Below are 21597 nucleotides of genomic sequence, written 5' to 3'. Positions count from 1 at the left end.
GGCTCCACCATTTTTAATAAATTAACCATTACGAGTTTTAAGGCGATTCTTTCGCGAGTACCTTACCAACTGCCTAACACACTTTACATAAATGTTTCATACTCCAATTAGCCCTTTTAGGTCTTTAACATATGTTTCAAAGTAAGGCGAGGGGTAATGATTCGTTCGCGAAACGTCGTTACTTAAAACGGCCGTTTCTCCTAAACCGTACATCGGAATCAAACGAACCACATATCAAAACGAAGCTCGTAACATGAACTATATAAACATGGCAATCAACTAAAATCCATCCACACTACATCAAAACAGCCCCAATCAACTCAACATTAACAATTTATACTTATTCTTAAACTTGAATTTAAACTATACTTAAGTCCTTTAACCAATCAATAAGATTTCAACATCCAATTTACCACAACTCCAACCCAAACTCTAAATATGCAAGCATCAAGCTACTCTTTTACCATAACAATTAAAATCATCCTAATATACAAAGTAAAGCTAGGGTTTGGAGATGTTATACCTTCCTTGAAGTGATGTGAGTAGCTAGGAAGCCTTAAGAAGCCTTGAGATGACTTAGGGATGCTTGGATCTTAAAGGAAAAACAAGAAAAATCAAGTTAAAATTCTTGAAATCACTATTCATTATCTTCTTCATTGATTTCTTGGAAGAGATTGAGAATGAATTGGAGGCTTAAACTTATAGGATAGCCATATCTATGCATAAGGAGTACTAGATAATTATCTTACCAATTAAGGAAGCTTGGAACTTGAATTTCGAAATTTCTTCTTCTTGAAATGAAGAAAAGCCAAGAGCTCCTTGGTTGAAGAAAGAAATGATTTTTATGTTTGTGATTTGTTTTGCCTAGCTTGGTTGTTTTTGATTTGTTTTTGGTTAATTACCTTTTTAACCTTGAACTTTGTGTGGTTTTAAATCAACCACATCTCCTTCCCCTTATGTCATGCTTATGTCACTTTGTGATGTCATCCTCCCTTACTTGCCTTCTTCTTATTGGTTGGATGACCTCATCATCCCTAACCTCCTTGATTAACTTCCTAATCGTTTGCCTAATGATCGCTGATCTGTTATACGGTTCGCTTAACTTTCGTTCTCGTTTCTCGTTTGAGGGATCATACCCGGGATCTTATTACTTGGGTTTCCTTAACCTTTCGCAATACATTATATTCCTTTTATGATCCTCTCTTATAATCCTTTAATTTAAATCCTTTTTATCCTGTTACCTTATACTCAATTCTTTCCGTATCTAGTGGATTTCCGGGAAAAATTAAAGTGTTCGGAATTGGATTCTGACGATCTTTACATACACTTATATACCATCTAGAGTACTAATAAAATCTCAGAATATCAATAACAGAACCCCTACATAGTGTGACATGAAAAGTTTTCTCATTCAGCAAAAACACTATTCATAGGGGTTACAAAAAGTTCAAAATTTTAAAGGTTATTATATACAAGACATCATCTATGTACAATTAATCAACCTATTCTGCATATCTAGTTAAAGTCAACATGACTTGAGTACTACTTACAGAATCTAAACAATGTGTATGTAGAAATGTACTACAGACTTATTGTTACATAATCTACTCACTCGATAGATAATAAATCATCATCCACCGGGACTATATTGAGTCATCCGTCGGGACTATAATCCTTATCCGTCGAGTGCTACATTTTTCACTAAGTAAAATCTACCAAGATGTTTTGTTAATGAAATCATCAAGTACACAACATATACACAAAAGCTTCCCCTAGCACTTCCCAGTCGCAAGTAAGGTTGTATAGAGGAGATACAGTCGCTAGTTAGCCTTAGAGCATTGCTATGTCGCAAGTTAGGATCAATTAACTCAGAAAACTAAGTCAAACTCCCTCCTATCCCTTGTGGTCACCGGTAAGAGTATCTAAAGGAATTGTTTACACAAGTAAAGCACTATGTGAAGCATTTTAGTTAATTAGTTGATATATGTATTGATCATTTTACAATATTTACATATTTTTTTAATTATTTGTTTCTCATAATTATATTTTAAAAATAATATTTATTAAAAAATAGAGAAAATAATGATTTAAATTACAATACTAGTCTTACGCAAATAGTGAATCGGATATTATTAGAGATATTTATGATATTTTCATAATATAATAATTTTTTAATTATTTAAAAAGGATTAAAATATTAAAAAAGTAACATATAATTTATATAAAGGAAACAATAATTTTTGATTTCTAAAATTTAACTATTCGTTAAAGGAGTGATTTATGATAGTATTTTTAAAGTATTTTATAATTTAAAATTTAAATACTAAAATTTATAAAAGTAATTAATATTTTAATATTAAAATATATATTTGTAAAAAAAGAAATAGCTCGTAAAGGTTTCAGAGGCGGCAAAATTGCCGTGTTGTAACTTTAACAAAAAATTGAAAAGTCATTTAGTAGGGCATTAAGAAGAATTAACCGAGTTGTCCAAAACCTCGTTTTGATTTCCGCTTTTCCAAACCCGACTGAAACCCTAATTTTTTCTTCATAGATGCTCTCTCTCATTACTCAATCAAATTTCTATGTCTTCTCAGTGATATAGTGTTAAACACGATGTTAAAACACTTATTTTACTCGTTCAAACTTCAAATCAATCATTCGACCATCGTTTCGAAGCTCTTCAGTTCATCAATGGCGATTTTGCATCTCCGGTGACGATTCTAGGCGAGTAAAGATGATTCCTTGCTCTCCTTACGAAGATCAAGCTCAAATCAATGGTGGCCGCATCAAAACTCGACAACTCAACGATGAAACTCAGTGAGTCAACTCAAGGGCTTCAACCGAGTCATGCTTCTATAGTCAACTTCATTGCAATTGCTATATAATCTGTACTTTGAGGTATAGATATAGGTAGGTCCATGAGACTTAAGGCCATGGCTTAGGTGAAAAGTTCTGAAACCCCCTGTATTTGTATAAGTAAATCAATTTCTCTGTATTATTTAATTTTTGAGATTGGTTGGTTGATGTCTTGATTAATGTTCAATCAGTTTAGATTTATATGCACTGAGTATGTTGATTAATTCTAGTGGCAATTACTTTGTCTACTTGTCTACTTATAGAGAGGTACTGAAAGAAACTAATGTTTTATAACTTGAGAAGGTTTCCCCGTTGATAACTTGTTATACTATTCTGTATATGTTGATCTACATTTTTTTTCCCGATATATAGGACAACGGGTGAACACATAAAATGAAAATAATTAGTGATAATATTTGGTTTAAAAATTACTCCAGTGAAGAGACAAGCAATAAGCTCAGGAAATATATGGGGAGTTGGACATATTGCTGCTCTAACTATCACTTCCACTAATTAGGACTATTAGATAACATTCTATGGTTGTTGATTGAATCCGATATAGGGCTTCAATCGCTTGATAATGTTACCGTGAGAATCACATTTCTCTTATTTTCCAGAAAATTTTACTTTTATGGTTTGATTTTTGAATTGTCCAGCTGCATGCTAACTAGTTGTCAGATTTTCAGTTGTAGAGGAAGAATTTGATGATATTGTTCCCACAAAATTACATGGGAAATCTGCTGGTTCAGTACTGCCTTGTGTTGGTATTTCTTGTTTGGGTGCCATTTTATTTGGATATCATTTAGCGTAATAACTCCATACCTCCTATTGATTCTAAAATAAAAATAAAATTGGAAGAACATAAGTTGTCTACAAACTATTTATTTACATTTACTATATAGCCCGAGTTCATTGATTTATGTTTATTCTTAAACCCAATTTTATTGATTTCAAATTAATGAGCAAAAGTTTCCCTAGGAAATTTCTGTACATAAACTTTAGGGTAGTCAATGGCGCTCTCGAATACCTTTCCAAGGATCTTAGAATTGCCGAAAATAATGTGTTACAAGTTAAGTCTCCATTGGGTTCTGATGAGATTACTGCTCTCTGTATAATTAGGGTAATATTAGTCTGTATAATACATGCTCTTCAGTCTCTACAAGTCAAATATGATCATTTATAATATATCAAGTACACTATCATTATTAACGGATAGGATTATTAACGCATAAGTTTCTTTTTTGCTTGCTTTTCGGCGGATACACAAGTCACCCCCAAATGGGTAAATCTTTTTGGTAGTTTAGATCTTTTTTGTGCTAGTTTAAAAGCCGTGCTTCTCAGATATGTAGTATGTTACCCTTTACATTGTCGCTTTCATAAGCTGTGATCCCCGTAATAACAAAAATGTTCTTATTTCTGTGCTTTTGCTTGATATTCCCTGATTCTGATGTTTTGCCTGCATCCATTTTTTGTGGTGCAGGGAGTGTAGAAGTTGCTTCAGACTAAATGGAAGTTGTTTCAGATTTAACTAGATGTTCCAGCTACGTGGGATTGTCTTATAATAATGTGTGCTAGTGGCTTGTCCTTGTGCTTTAATTTCTACATGCTTCAGTTCAAATATTTTCATAGTTCATGACTATTGGAAATATGTTTATTACTGTTCTATGATAAACCTTATATTGTATGTTTTTATACCTATTATCGATTGTTGTCAGATTTGGCTGTGGTTTTTGTATCATGCTTAAAATGGGAAACTTATTTTTATAGTATTGTTAATTTCTGATCCTTTTTGCTAGCTACTCTTTTGATATTTTTTTGCAACGAGTTCATTTTTACCACTTTTATATGAGCTCATTTGGGTGTTTGGAAGAAATATTTCTGCTATCTATTCAGGTTTTAAATTTTTCATTAAAAATTAAAAGTATAATATAGTGGAACTAAATAGAATTATAGTTGTGAGACAGAAGATTTAGTATATGGATATTGCAAACTGAAAAATGCCCTATGATTGAAGTAGTAATGAGTGTATATATTGTTGACTATATGTATTGCAATTCTCTGATTTAATGTTGATTTGGACTCATAAAGCTTCCGTCGGTTGTCTTCCTGATTTGGACATGTTGAGCCAATTTTGTAGTAGTTGTGTTGGTATTGTTAGTTGCTTGTCTAATTCATGTCCTGCATATTGATCTACAGGAATATTTATTATCATTGGCTCAAGCTACAGGAATGAGCTAACGAGGTAGGAATCAGATGCAACACTTTCATTAAGATTCTTACGCAAAAAATAGAAGATTGCAAGTACAAGACTGATGCATCACTTCGTAGTCGGATATTTATGATTTTTAAATGTTATACTCATATTTGTACTAGTAATAAGGTGTTTAACGAGCATTTTAGGTTATATGAACGTTTATTCTGTGTGTTATTGATGTAATGGTTGTTTGATATTGATGAAATTAAGAAAACAAGTTTCTTATTTTTGGAAAATATGAAAACAAATCAAATAGTTCCTGTCAATTTTTTCATTATAAAAGTATTACCGGTGGGACCCACCCACAATATTCTACTGATAGCCCAAACCCTGTTGCAACGCTGGTCAAGCCCTATTGCAACCCTGGTTGGTGTTGCAATAAAATGTTTTTATAACAGATAAGCATGGGTTGCAATAAGGTGTGCCGGGTTGCAATAAAGTTCTTTCACAACAGCTAAAATTGCAACCCTGAAAATGTGTTGCAATAGCATTTTTGGCACCTGTAGCAACGGTTTTTTGCCTTTAGCAACTGTTTTGTGGGGTTGCAGAATGCAATCTATGGCGTAGTCACATATTAGGTTCTCCAAGGGACTAATGTATGCTTCTGGTCGCCAGTAAGATTGTAACAATTTAATCCGAGGAAATTATTCTCTCCTGTGCGCAAGTAAGAAGGAATACCTCCATGGTACGCAAGTGGATTGGTTTTACAGGTTGTCAAATTGAAATGAATGGAAATAATTAAGCCACGTGTCCTTCCTTCTGAATACCTACCAGTTTATATAAACAAATAGATGTAGATTAGTTTTGCATCTCTCCATTCTTGAATAGTGCGAAGCTCTTGAAAAATAGTCTCAGCACTTTGAAAAGCTTGATTTGACAAGGAGAGGTCATGCCCATTTGAATGGCTCTAAATTTTCAACAGATGTGTACCTTGATTCCGCTTCTACCAAACTCGTGTTGACATAATAGACCGGTAATTGGATGCTATTATGCTCCTTAACTAGCACATCACTTACTGCATGATCAGTGATAGACAAGTACTGTAAGATATTGAGTGCAACACAGACGCGGGGGGGGGGGGGTGAATGTGTTTTATTGATGTTTAGGATTTTTAACTCTAATTTGGAAAGGTGGTGAATAAAGCAGTTTGATTGTAGAGATATTATGTTTAGCGAAATATAAATACATACACAACAAACACATTATTTCAAAACTTACTTAATTTATATTAAAATTAAGTATGTCTTGCTACAAATTCCTGGGTTCTTAAGAATATAAGAACTCAGCTTATTTCTTGAGAGAGTACAAGAATCTAGATCTGTTTGTTACTTTTTAAAATAAAGGACTAGTGTTTACTTTATAGATTAGTAAACATGGGTTTACACAACATGTAATAAGATGTACTAAATCTTACTTTAAGTTAACTCTAAATCTTTTCATTTCTAGCTTAGTGAATCCTTGCAAATCTTGTAGGCATGTGACCTTTCTTTGTCAGTTAATCTTGGCCTTTAATCTTGCACTCTTCACGCTGCTTTTGTAGACTTTTCAATCTAAGTGATTGGATCGTTTGTTGATTGATAATCTTTAATTTTTAACTTGTCTGCATTTTCTACTTGAGGTTCATATCGAGATCTCTAGTTTACTGTATAGAGAACTGACATATCGATAAGTATAATGGCTTATCGAGATCTCTGAGTTCTCTATAAGTGTCTTTGACTTGTCGAGGACTCTGAGTAATCTATAAGTGAACTTTGGCTTGTTGAGGTCTCCAAATTTCTGCATGTAGAAATGACTTGTCGATATCTCCGAGATCTCTATATGCATTTTGACTTATCGATGTCTTTGAGATCTCTAATGAGAAATTGAATTGTCGCTATCTCCAATCTTTATATCTTCATTTTGACTTGTCGATATCTCTGAGTTCTCTATATGCATAAATGACTTGTCGATATTTCAGAGATCTCTATATACATTTTGACTTGTAGATATCTCTGAGATCTCTAATGATGACTTGTCGATATCTCCAATTATCACATCTTCATTTGAATTATTGATATCTCTGAGACTTCTCTATAAGCTATTTTGGACTTCTCGATAAGTCATTCTAGAGTTCTTGAATTACTTCTCTATATGACTTGATCCGTGACTTGTAGATATCTTGACTTAGAATATTTTTCCTAAAACAAATTTATTCAACTCCAAGCTTCTTCACCTTTTCTCTGAGGCATGATCTTGTTGATCTTCTTCCAGAGTTTATTCTTAGGCTTGAGACTGTTACTGGAAAAATACTCCAGAATCTTTAACATTTTTACAGACTCAAGTAATACGATACAAAATACAGATTTAGACTATTATACAACTAATTTTTAGGGCTGTCAATTTGACTTAGTCTTGTTATAATATAGGCATGTCTTGCACAACAATCTCCCCCAATTTGTGAGAAGATTGTTTATCACAAATTCACGCCTGATAACAAGACTAACCCCAAGCTAAATTTAAATAAAAAATTGACATTCTGGACAAATTATAACATTTATACATTGAGCAATTACATGAGTTTAATAGTACAAAACTAGGTGAAATATTCTTAGCCTGGTTCTTTCCTAATGAGGTCCTTTAGATTTACAAGTACTTGAAGTTCTTCAATAATTTGTGTCCCTCTCAAGGCTTCTACCATTTTGAGCCAATCATCCAGTTTGTAACCATTGAGGTAATTAATTCTGAATTTTGAGTAATTGCCAATCTTTATGTTTAGGAAGTGTCCATCCTTTGAAATTCTACTCATCCCCTTTGCCTTGAGCTTTTTTGATCTTTGTTCAAACATTACAATTTCTTCTGCATACTTCCTATCCCCTTCTTTCTTTTTAGGCTTTGTTTTTTCTCTTCTTTCATCTCTTACTTTCAGCCGTACACATATCACAACCCTCCATGCCCTTGTACTTGTGTCCTTATCCTTAATTAAGCTAATCACCCTCTTAACTTCTATGGTTGAAAGTGTGTCCATTAAATCCCTGCTAAGTAGAGTGAATGAGCCATCATGATAATAGATTCTGACTTCTCTCAATGGTACAACCCAAACTTTGACTATTTCTTCAGCTAATTATTGAAAGTAGTCATCATCTATGATGCACCAGTTTAATGGTAGAAAATTAGTCTGATTAAAGTAATTCCAGATAACCCTATCTTCAACTTGCAGCTTCTTTGATTTTCTCCCAATAGTTTTGAAATGAATTTTGATTGGTGGCTTAAATTAAGGTAGGTTTGAGATTTTCTCTAAGGTGGTTTGGCTAGAAGTGATTGGTACTTTGAGTAGAGTGTTTGCAGTTTATTTGTACAAAATTTTAGACTTAGAGGTTAAGGGTAGTTGAGTGTTTGAGCTTGCAGGCTTAGTGGTTTGAGTATGTTGAATCTTGACTTGCAGTTCCTGGACACATATTTTCTTTGAGTCCCCTTCTCCATCTTTTCTATTTCTTTTTTCATCCTCCTTCTTGTCATCCTGACTGTTTCTTTTCGCATTCACCTTGCTGCCAGTTGCCCTAGAAGACTGACTTGGATTTGAGCCAAAAGGTATTTGATCATCTTTCTTCTGCTCATCATCATCCAAATCATCCTTAGTATTGATCTTTGTTTTGGGAAACATGGTTTCAGCATCTCTCAAGTACCTCCCCAGCATTTTGATTATTTCTTCATCTTCAACAGTCTTGTACTTCTTTGTCTTCAAGTCAGTTTCTAGAGTCATCATCAGCTTCTTGTTTTCCATGACACATTGCTTTGGAATCTGGAAATGTTTGCAATATTTGGTGGTTGAACAGATGTATGCCACTCCCTTACTTGGTTAGAGATATGCTTCGGGATAAGAAGTTACTTGAATATTTTTTATTTCATTGAGCAAGAGAGTGCCTTTATGAATCACTCTGTTGACTTTGTTGATCAGAATATCCAATTCAGATGGCCTTCTTGTTATGAGATAATTAAGGGAAACCTGCATACATCTATCCACACCAGAGTCATTTATGTGGACAATAATTCTTCTCTCTTGAAAGCCATCCTTAGTTACCAAGATCACCCTTAAGAAATTTACTGTCTTCTCCAAAGCCTTTTTGTAAGTGAAGAAGTTATTGTTTAGAGTAGGTCCCTCAACTGCTTTTAGTAGCCTCTCCATCCTAATATCAGTTTCCTTGGCTTTGGCTTTTTGAGTTTGGACAGATGATTTTAGCAACCTAGCCTTTATCTCCCCCTTAGGCTTGTTAGCAGGCATGATGAGAGGTGTAGGGATTTCAGGCCTAACATCTTCTAGTAGTGCAGGAAATGGAATATTTAGAGTACCCATGATAGCTCCCAAAGAGACTGAATTTTGCATTTGAAGATGCTTATGGGAGTCTACCAATGTCTTGATATCATCCTGTTGGCTGTGTACCAGAGTAGTGAGTTGAGAGACTTGAGCTGTCAATGAATCATTTGATGACTGTAAAGTGGAGACTTGAGTTTGAAGAGCTTGGATTTGGAAGTTTGTTGATGTTGTCATTGGTGGTTGAGAGCTTGAGGAGACAGAAGTACCAAATATAGCTTGTACAGATTCCTTGATGCCCTCCATCAAAAGAGCTAAAGGTTCATACCTAGCCTGATGTAGTTGATCCAGTTTGAGACTTGTGTCATTGGTATTGTCATGTTATTCTGGACAACTTTATGCAAAGCTATGAATGATTGTTTGAGATTCTTGATGCTTTTCTCCATACTGGTTATATCAAACCTTACCATTTGATCAGCAAATCTTTGGAACTTGCTTTTGATTTCTACTTGAGTTGGCACTAGTTGATCCAGTTTCTTCTTCACCAACCTTCTTATCCTGTCTTGATGACTGTCCAGAGTCTGTTGTAGATCTTTATTTATAAGATGAAAAGCCTTGAGTTGAGCTTTGTAGACTTCTGTTACAGCATCATAAACTTTCTGTGGACTGAGAGCCTTGGCGTGCTTCCCAAAATTATAACATACTCTTCTCTAAATCTTGCCAAGACCTCATCCATGCTCAAGCTAAAGTTTTTGTCTAACCAAACATCCATATTGCGATCTTGATCAGCTTCATTTACAATTTTCCATTGTTGTTCTTCAACATCTGTTTTGTAAGACAACAAGATTGCTTGATAGTCCTGATTTGACATGTCTGTTGTAAGAAGCTGTTGTCTGATGTTGGCAAGTCCAGAGAGTTAATCTACCAAAAGGTCATTCATAGTGATTGGTTGAGCTTGAGCATCCTGCAACCACTGGGAGATAAGGTGTGAGGGTTGTGGAGAAGGGTTGGATGTCGAAGGGATGTCTATTGAGTTTGAAGTGAAGGGTTGAGATTCAAGAATACCACCGGTGACAGATGCCACATTTTGACTCACAGTTGGAACTGTGGTTGTGACAATATGTTTTTCACAAACAATGGGAACCTCCAATTGAATTGAAAGGGATCTGACCAGGTAACTATCATGTACCATGGCCTCAAACCCTTGCTCTTCTTGCAGAGAGATGGCACTTAAATGTGCTTGACTTGCCTCCCCTATAACAGGCTCATTGGCAATTGGACTCCTAGCTTCAATTGTTAAGTCAATTTTAGCTAGGTTTTGAGGGGAGTTGCCCCTACATGAGGAACCTCCAATTGAATTGGAGAGGATTTAGATAGCTCCCCCTCATAAGTACTGCCCTCAAACCTGTCAATATGTGAAGATTGTTTAGCACAAGAAGGTGCTTGAGAGACTACTACATCACTACACCATATTTGACCTGTACCAACACTTTTTTTGGTGTACAAGAAAAAATGTTGCCTTAGAGCACTAAAATTTGATATGAGATAACATTTTATTTTTGTGTTGCAGCAGAGGATAAGAAATGTTACCATAGACATTATGACACCGATATTGTGACACAAAATAGAGTGTTAGTATTGATATTGCAGTTAGTGTTACCATAGGAATGATGTTTTGGGGGCATTATATTGGTGGGCCAAATTTTGGCAAAATTTTAACCAAATTTTAAGCGGCCCAAGACCCGCTCATTTTATTTTGCATAATAAAATATACACTCAACCAAACACTCTTACTTCTGCAAAAATGCTCGGAGTCAAAAAAATGCTCTCAAATATTCTAGTTCTAATGCTCGAAGAAATTGGGGTTTTCTTCTCTAATGAGTTCGACAATTGGAGTTTGCAGTTTAGGGTTTTCTTCTTGTTCGATTCAACATACATCGCCTCTACACATAAAAACCTTAAAAAACCAGCTACTCAATCGGAGAACGGCATTGCCGCCACCGCCACTAATGGAAGCTTCTCGAAGCCTCTTTCTCCTGTTCACTCCACGTCAGTTCGTTTTATTTTTATTCTATTTAATATTTCTTTTATTTTTATATATGTTTGTTTAATTTTGATTATTGTATTTTAATTTAGTTTAATTGAATTATTTATTAGTTTAATTAGTGGAAAGAGTTTTGATTGTTATGAATTATTTTGGTGTTTTTGTGTTGGTAGTGAGAGGACCGTGAAGAAGCTGAGATTATCGAAGGCTCTTACGATTCCAGAGGGGACTACGGTTTATAATGCTTGTCGGAGGATGGTTGCTAGGCGGATTGATGTTGTACTTTTGAATGATGCTAAGGCCTTGCAATCCGGAATTATTACTGACAAGGTCTGGTTTTACTATCCGAGGATAGATATTTTGTTTTGTTTCGTTTACTAACTTTTTGGAAGAATCAATATTTAGTTCTACTTATGAACTTGAGGAATTAGCTTTTAGTTTCATTTATTAACTTGAGAAACTAGTTTTTAGTTTCGTTTACTATCTTGAGATATAGATTTTTTTGATTTTTTTACTAACTTGAGGAATTAATATTCAGTTTTGCGTACTAACTTGAGAAATCAGCTTCTAAATTTGTTGAACTTGCTTTTTTGCTTAATGGCAAGTGTAACTAGTTAATGTAATTACTTTTCATTTTGAATCTTTGATAAAGATAAAGTGGAAAAATATTTGCGGCAGAACACGGTTTTCTGAATCAGGTCGTTAAAAAGGTAAAATTTTAAATGTATGGGGTTCTTGTGATGGTTTGATATTAGTTGAAGATTGCCGAAAATGTATGTTCTTGCTTAATCCTACAACTCTAGAGTTTAACATGTTACCTCTTCTTCCTTGTCGACATCGATCTAATCAAAATACTTGTAACCTCTTTGATTTGGGTATGATTCTAGTTATGATGATTATACAGTTGTTGCTATAGTTTATAAATATGAGGAAAATGATGCAATTGTTCATATCTATACGCTTAAAACAAAGCAATGGAAGGGTGTTGGATCTGTCACGTATGATTTTCCAAATAATGATCAGCATGCTGCAGGGATTTTAATTGCAGGGTCTATCTATTGGTTAGCTGCTAATAATGATAATCATTTGTTACATTTCATAGCCTTTAATATAACTAACATGGTATTCTCGAGATTGGCAGTGCCTAATGGGATTTTTGATTCAAGATGTAGATTTCGGAGACTTGGGATACATGAGGGGTGCCTTTTTCTGATAAACATGAATGTGTTTAATACTATAGCTGAGTTGTGGGTGATGCAGGAAGATGGCGTGATCAGATCTTGTGTCAAATTGCTCATTGCTGTTGATGGTCATTCTTTTTTTGTGCCATCGATAGATAACTTAGCAGGGATGGGATTTTATAAGCCCTTCTTCCTGGTTTCTAGTGCAAAAAGAAGGGTTTCTGGTGCAAAGGAGGGTCTACTGTGCAGGTATATGCGAGTTATTGGATTTCCATACAAATTTGAAGCTGGGATAACTTTTGTTGAGAGCCTCGTCTCACCTAATAACTGGGGCGAGAACAGGAAGAACAGAAGGAGGTCAAAACCAACACAATGACTCAGATGAAAATGCTTTGATGTTCCAAAATTTTATTTGTTTCATGATTTGCTCTATTGTTGAATCTTATTATGCTTTAAATTTTACTATCTATTTTAATTACATCCTTTAGATGCAAAATGCTTTGTTCTATGTATTATAAAGACTTGGTTGTGGATTTAAATGTTTATATGCAGATTTCTGAATAAGGTTCCATAAATCTGTTAGTAGGAAGGAGAAATGAGAAGCCTCGGAGTTTGATAAACATGTTGATGAGCTCTTCAAAGAGATGAACATGTGCCTTGCTTTTGACGAGATTGGTTCCACGCCACTGGTATGTATTCACTCGAGTAACGTACACAATTAGCAATTGAAGATAACATGAGTTTGTGTAGTGTAGCTCGAGAGATTACCTAGTATCAACTTTTTAAAAATCGAAGAAATGGAAATAATTTTGGAGCGAATTAGTGTTGTTATGTGAAATTGCGGAGTTCATAGATTGATTGTATGTTTTAATTTAGATTACATTGTATTAACTTACTGTGAGTTAAAATAAACACTAAGGAAATGAAAATAATTTGGGAGCGAATTTATGCAATAAGGTTGTTAAGCTTTTGTAATCATGTTAGTGGAACCTATTTATATTAATTTATCGCTGTGAAATTAATTCAGCCTCGCAATTATCAAAAGCCTTCAATTAAGCCTGTTCCAAAAAGCCAAGGTATGTTTACTTTCCCCAAGGTCATGGTGAGCAGGTTTGGGTTTTCTAGAGGAAGTTCAAAATATCGGGGAGTTACTCTACACAAGTGCGGACGTTGGGAAGCTCGGATGGGGTAGTTTCTAGAGAAAAAGTGAGTTACAACTTATTATAACTTAGATTACTTCTTAAATAACACTTCGAACAAAGTAACATTTTCCTCCTTTTCTGTTGTAATTAGTTGTTGCTTTTTTCCAGGTATATTTATCTTGGGTTGTTTGACATTGAGATAGAAGCAGCAAGGTTCATATTTTCATAACCTTTACTAGCTTACCTTTATATTCACTTGCATTTATCCACTGATATATCCACATAGACCTTCTGGCCTAATTCTGTTTTGGTCATTTTAATCAGAGCTTATGACAAAGCGGCAATAAAATGCAATGGCAGGGATGCAGTAACCAATTTCGAGCCAAGTACATATGAGAGCGATTTATGTTCTGAAGCTGAACCTGAAGGTTAAACTTTCTTGACACTATGTTTTATTAGTAACTAGTGTGTGTAGTTCATGCTTGACAGATCTAACATTTTATGTACTAATGTTTTGGTAAATCAGTTAATAAATCATATGTAGGCAGTGGTCAATATCTAGATTTGAACTTGCTAATTTCTCCACCTTATTTTCCTGATGGTGCTAAAGGGATGGATGATTTTGGGAGTTTAATTAGATAGGTCACTATAGGTTCCTGTTTGAAGTGATTTCTCTTTTATGATCATGTGCTTATGTTTATCATGTGATTTTGGTCTGGTTTTTTTTCTGCAGAAATTTCCCGAGAGTAGTAGTATTTTTGTGGTCTTTTCTTTTCTTCAGTTCAAATTTGAGTGGATCAGGGAAGCCTTTTTCTTTTGGTTGCTATTGGGACATATGGGCCAGGGATGTCTTTGGGCTCTCTTTTTCGGAGATGGTGGGATGGTGTTTGTTTTTAGATTGCTAGTAGGCTTTTTAGTTAAGTCTTTTAGCTTTGTCTTTCTTATTTTAAGTTAGATTTGATTTTTGATGTAATTTATTTTTCTTTTTTCTTTTTTTCTCTTTGTTTTTCTTAGAGCATGTTATAAGAGAAATTTTGAGAAGTGACTCGTGTAAATTATTTCTCTTTTATATAAATTACAAGGTTTAGACCTCATTTACTTAAAAAAACAGAGTGTTAAAAAAATGTTACAATAAGATATAAAAATGTTGCCAAAAGATTGAATTGAGTGTTACAATAGCAAATATGGTGTTACAAAAGAGTCTATTCCAACATTTTTTTGGTGTTACTAAATAGTATGGTGTGTTGCAACAGACCTGTGGTTACATCTTCAACTTGTTACCATAGAAATAGAAAATGTAACTATAGGTACTCTATTGTAACACATTGAGAGGTGTTACCAAAATTTCAAAAAGTGTAACCGTAGACACCTATTGTAGGAGCGGCAAATCCAACACCCCCAAATTTTCAAAAAATGTAACCATAGCCCATTTTTATGCTTTAGGTAACACTTTTTGGCTATTTTAAGACTTTTTTTTGGTGTTGCTAGAGGTCAAATATGGTGTAGTGCATGGCCTTCTGTGAAAACTGATGAAATCCCTGTATTTGTGTTGGTGTCATCAAGGTATACCCCAGAGTGTAGCCTCTCACCAACTAAATGTGGTTCCTGGGTGGTAATCATAGTTTCTTGAACCATGTCACTTAATTTTAGCAACACCTGAGAATCAGATTCAAGTGTCTCATTGTATGAAGAAGAAATTTTAGAAATAAGATTAGTAATTTCAGGATTGAGTGTTGGAAGCTCCCCCTGAATAGATAGTGAGCTTCAAAAGATGTGCAATCTGTGTGTGTGCCATCCTTATTCATTTTTCATACACTTGAATGTGTTCAAGTGTTGGTGCAGACTCTTTACAAGGTGCACTAGGGAGAATGCTCTTTTCCATAGAGACACCTTGTTGAGAGGATGCCCCTAGAGTCTGTTCTATGCCCTCTTTTGCAACTACATCCTTTTAGGAGGATGCAGAGGTAGCTAAATGAGGGGTCAGCTGTGACGACCGAGAAATTTTGACTGTTTTATGTTATGTTAAATGAGTATTATATTATTTATGATATTATAAATTATGATTAGTCATAAAAGTTATCTGTATGTGCCATATGTGTTCTCTGTGGTTCGGGTTATTTTAGGGTATTTTATTACATGTTAAATGGGTTTATATTAAAAGTTATACTTTTCAAGCTTCATTTTAATAGCAGTTATTTCGTGTAGAACAATTGGCCTTGTTTTGCATCATATGGTGTATGCCATATTTATTTTCCGAACATCAAGTTAATTTAGAAAATGTTTTATTTCATGAAAAATGACTTTTCCGGGCCCCTACCGGGACGTCACAACCCACAAAAATTGTACTTTATTTATATAAAACCGTGGGATGATCAAATATTCAATATTCTTGCATATTTGAATTATTCGGAAATTTTGGGAAATTTTGACATAATTTTATATTTATTGGATTAAAAATTATTCCCCGTTAATTATTAATTTTAGGCTAATTATTTTTATTAAATGATATAATTAGGCCATAAATAATTTTGGGGGTATTATTTTTATTACTATAAATACCATTTATTTATTATTTTATTATATCAAAATCTAAAAAATAAAAAATATAAAAATTCTTTAAAAATTTGTTCTTGGTGTTCTTGAGGATCAATCGATCATTTGAAGGTGATGTGGATCTCAGAAATCAAAGAATGAGTAACCATTGTGAAGCCCTTGATCTGTTCTATCCATTTCAATCATCAAAATCATCTAATGATAGGTAATTATTAATTCGAATTTCTAGGGTTCATGGGTTGAATTGAGTTTTTTTGATTCTTTGGTTATTTGCTTATTTTGATGATATGTATAGCTTCCTTGCATCGTTTGCAATTGATTCATGTACTTAATTGCATTAAATGATTACTAGAGGGTATAGATCGAGTTCTTGAATTTTGGCAGATTTTATTTAATTCATTTTAATTAATTGTTAGTTGTTTGTTGATTTTGATCTCAGACATGTTTGTATGAATTCAAGCTTTATTTTCGTGTATATATCACTGATTTTAGCTAAGGATTTGGCCGGGTTGAGGTTCGCTGGAAAACCTCGGCTACCACCGGTTTTAATGGGGTTTATGCCGGATTTTTGTTGATTTCGGAGATGTGTGCTGATGGTGTGGTGATTCTAAGGTGGTACCAAGTACGAAGGAAAGAAACCGGATTGGAACAGTTGTTTGGGGTTGAACACGGCTTGCCGGGAGATTTTCCGATGATCGGAAAATCCCGCCGGATTCTGGGATTGTCACGACCCGAAAGGGTTCTTGGCAACCCGGATTTCGATCCATCACCCGGGTTTAATCCCCAAAACTTGAATTCCCCAAACCAATTTCTGTTTATGTGTTTTCTTTTATTAATTAATTCAAAAATTCAATTCTTTTAAATTTAAAAATCATTTAAATTCAAAATAATTTAGTTAATTATTTTAATAATTAACTGAATTATTTTAAATTCCAAAAAACATTTTCTTTTATTATTTTCAAAAAACCAAAATTTGATTTAGTAATTTATAATTTATTTTAGTTAATTATTTATGGATTTAATTAATAGATTATTTCATGTAATTAATTAATTTTATCTATCAATAGTTAAATAAAATATAATTTTTTATAATTAAGCCAAATAATTATTTAAAAATCAATTTTGAGCTTCTAAAAATTTTATATAAGTATTTAAAATTCAATTGATATTATTATTAATTGAATTATTCTTATTTTATTTATAATAAATAGATCGTTCGTCCGTTTAATACGAAACGAGCGCGTCTAGACTCAGAATAATATTCCGCTTCCATTAAAAATATTTTTGTGACCTAAATTCTTTTGTATCGAAAGGTTGTTTGTTTTGAGAATCGTTCTGAGTCGGCTATTGATCGATAAATACTATTTGACCCAATTTCAATTCTGAATGTATCGAATCGAATGTTTTGACGAACTGAATCATATGTTATACGAATTATGTGGTACATGCCTTATATGTTTATGTGTTAAGTGAATTGTGAGTCCACGTGTCTTTTAAACTCCATATGAGTAAATGTGGTCCCTATCTGTCAGTATCGGGCGGGTAGATGATAAGGATAAGTGTATAATAGACAATTATATAGTGTCAGTTAATTGAAATGGTATCTTTTATGATAGAAATACCTAGTTCAAGGTATTCAAAGCCAGACAGAGAGATTTAAAAGTAAAGATTTTCATACGAAATACCTGAGACGAATAAATACAGAGATATGATAAACATAGGATGGTGATTGACAAGAAAGGTCAGACACCCTGTCAACGGAAACTCAAATACACCAGAACTGAGTGAAATGGCAGATGGTTAAAGATCAGAGAGTTATCAATTGAGGAAAGTATTCCCTGTACTTTGTTGTGATATACTGCAAGTATTTCTTCCCTATTATAAATTTAGAATAGTTAAATGTTTTTATATTTCACTGCAATTACTCTTAATTATGAAAGTACCTTTTTGATCTTGTTTCTAATTATTATTGGTGATCTCTTGAGCCAATACCTATTGTTTTAGGTTATTTGTAAACCCTGAATTAGGATGTTTTGAAATCAAAATGATTTGATATCAAAATACTCTACGAACTGGATGGTTACGATGAGGGTCAGGAATGAGCTGGACCCTAAGGGCTAGAGATGGCTGGACTCTTTATATATGAAATCCAGAAATGGGCCTGGGTACCTTGATATGATGGTGGGTATAGATCCGCAATATATCCTGATTGATCAACAAGGTATAGTGCGTATGTTGGTTTCTAGTGTCCAGTCTAATTTATTGTTGATCGCCATTAACGAAATTCCTTCTTGGAAAGTTTATAATTTCAAAACCGGACCAAGATTTGATTCAAGATATAAATCTGAGAACTGTGTGATGTTCTTCTCAGAGAAATGTGATTTATGATTAAAAGCCAATGAGGGCCAATATTTTATTCGCTCAACTGTTTCAAATAAATAAAGATGTTTTTAAGTCATTTAAAGATTGTTTCCAGAAGTTTCTTTGATATAATTCATGGAAACCTATAATGATACTTGCTGGGCATTGTTGGCCCACTCTTGCTTTGTGAATTCTTATTTCTTTCAGTTTCGAATGAAGATTAAAGTGAATAGCTCTTAATAGACAACAAAGTTGGAGAAATCCCGGATGCTAGAAGTTAGAGATGTCAAAGTAAATAAGACGAGGAAGTTAGTAAAGAGGTAATACAATTGTATATAGTCGATATAACTTTTGGAAGGTTAGATTCTTGTTTCCTACCATAACCTGTAAACGATCTGGAATTGAGGGGTCATCTGTATATTATTTTATATTATGTAAAGGTTATTTAGTGACACCCATTTCTGACCCCGGATTTGGGGAGGTTACATCGGCTCATATTTCTTTGACCTTTTGGTTTCTTGATCACGTTGGACTCTATTAGAACTAGATCCTCACCACTCTCATTTATCACAGTTAGGGTTGCCTGCTTTCTCTTCTTTTTACTCACTTCACCGTTTTGAGAGGATGAAGTGGTTGGTTTCCTAGCTTTTAATGGTAATGAAGGAAGGGTTTCAATTTGAGAAGGCCCATGTTGGTGTTCCTGTGTTTGTTCTTCATTAGGGACAGGAGCCATAACTGTACTAGATTGAACAGTTGATCTAATGTCAGGCATTGGGTAAGGGTAAGTCATGCATATCTCCAACATAAATTGAGTGATTCTAAGACTTACAGGTACCTTGTTCTTTATAATGAGTGAGCCAAATAGAATTCAAGACACTTGTTTATAGTTGCCTATTTTAGTTCTATCTATACCATTAAATAAATGAATGTCATGCACTTTATGATTTAAAGCAGACATTATAAACCTAGAAAGAAAGATTTCCTTACCTCTTGATGTCAAAGGCATTATGAGCCTGGTGCTAAGCTCCTCCATTATCAGTAGTCTTACATTGAGGTGTCTGTTGTGAACCATGGAGAACACCAAATTTTGAACAACACTTGACATGTTGTCATACCCTGTCTTCCTGCAGGTGAAGGCCCTCACAATTGAGTAAAAAAGGAAAGACCATTCCCTCCTCAAATATTTCTTGTTTGGGCTTGCCAAGTTGATTCTCTCACTGTAGTTGATAAAGTTCATAAACTCAGCTAGCTCATCTTGAGTTGAAACCTCCGCCAGATTGTCTGTAGGGATGCCCAAATCCAGATTGACATCATTCTCAGAAAACTCCGGTTGTTGTCCTTGAATGAAGTAGTTAACCATCATGGAAATAGCTTGGTTCTCATGCACCACTGTCCTCACCACAACTGTATTCCAGAAATCACTGAGAACATCCAAGTACAGTATGTGATTTACAGTTAGAGCACCTACAAAGTATGTCTCATAAAGGGACTTAACAAAGCTCTTGAAGCTATCAGGAGCTTGGTTTGCATCTGTAAATGCAAGATAGTTGGTGCCCTCTTTTAGGATAAAAGCTCTAACTGTGTTTGATGCCATTTTAAGTGTTTGAATTTCAGTGGGTAAGAAAAATTAGAGAGAAAGAGTTTGAAATGAAAGAAAACGGTTTGGATTTGCAGAAATTAGGTTACTTAGAGATCTCGAAGGCGTAAACAGGTATATGTATTATAGTAAAATGTAAATCACTTATCGAGAATTCAAAATAAACATTTGGAATTTGCTTATCGAGAAGTCATATTGAGAGAATATATACAAATTGATATGTCACTTTCCTGACTCTTATCGAGAACTAGAAAATGACTTATTGAGATGTCAAATAAATACCCAGTTTGTCCTGAATGGACTGAATTTTTCCAATTTTTAATTGAATAAATCAAAATAAAATAAGAATGATTTTATCAAAAGTATTTTACCAAATAATTTATTAAATTAAATTATCTCAGTTCCAACTTGTTGATAGGTCTAAAATTTATACTTGTAGAGAACTCTGTGAACTATCACTTATCGAGATCTCTACAATAACTTATCGAGAAGTCATAATAATTCTTGTTGAGAAGTCTTTCGAGAAGTCAGAAAAATGATTTATCGAGAACTCACTCGAGAAGTCTCAAAATGACTTGTCGAGAAGTCAGTTAGACTTATCGAGAACTTAGTTCTCTATATACTTTTCATTCTTTTTGATTCTGTCTTATGCCAATTTCATATATTAAAAATATAAATTAACATTTAGACAGTTTTCTCAGAATTTAAAAATCCCAAGCTAAAGTTTAAATTTTGAAAAATAAATATGCAGAGAATTCTGAAATATTTATAACTCATATCCCAGTTAATTTCCATTTATATCAAATTAATTTTGATTTATTAGAAATCAATCTACTTTAAAATACTTTAGGATGAAGAATTTAGCATTCCAATTTCACCTACAAGTCTAGTAAAAGTAGCTTCATCCAAAGGTTTAGTAAAAATATCAGCTAATTGTTTTTCTGTTGGAACAAAAATGAGCTCAATGGTACCATTTGCAACATGTTCTCTAATAAAATGGCACCTTACATCAAGGTGATTTGTTCTAAAATGATTAACTGGAGTAGCCATAATAGATATAGCACTAGTATTATCACACATAATTGGAATTTTGTGTAACACTAGGCCATAGTCCATTAGCTGATTTCTAATCCAAAGGACTTGAGCACAACAACTTCCAGCAACTATGTATTAAGCCTCAGCTATAGAAGTTAACACAGATTGTTATTTCTTTCTATACCATGATACAAGTCTTTATCCATAAAATTGACAGCTTCCACCAGTGCTCTTTCTGTCAACCCTGCATCCAGCAAAATCTACATCTGTGTATCCAACAGCTTCA

The 21597-nt window shown here is 33.9% G+C and overlaps 1 long non-coding RNA gene across 1 annotated transcript; it reads left to right on the top strand.

The window, feature by feature from the left end:
• The first annotated feature begins 2414 nt into the window (after positions 1–2414).
• Positions 2415–5392, top strand: LOC141667233 (uncharacterized). The gene is made up of 2 exons (XR_012552535.1): positions 2415–4422; positions 5053–5392. It is a non-coding gene; the product is annotated as an uncharacterized LOC141667233 (long non-coding RNA).
• The last annotated feature ends 16205 nt before the right edge of the window (positions 5393–21597 follow it).

This window comes from Apium graveolens, chromosome 6 (genome assembly GCF_009905375.1).
Source record: "Apium graveolens cultivar Ventura chromosome 6, ASM990537v1, whole genome shotgun sequence".
NCBI lineage: Eukaryota > Viridiplantae > Streptophyta > Magnoliopsida > Apiales > Apiaceae > Apium > Apium graveolens.
Note: the sequence above shows the minus strand (reverse complement) of the source record. Positions and strands in the feature narration are given on the sequence as shown.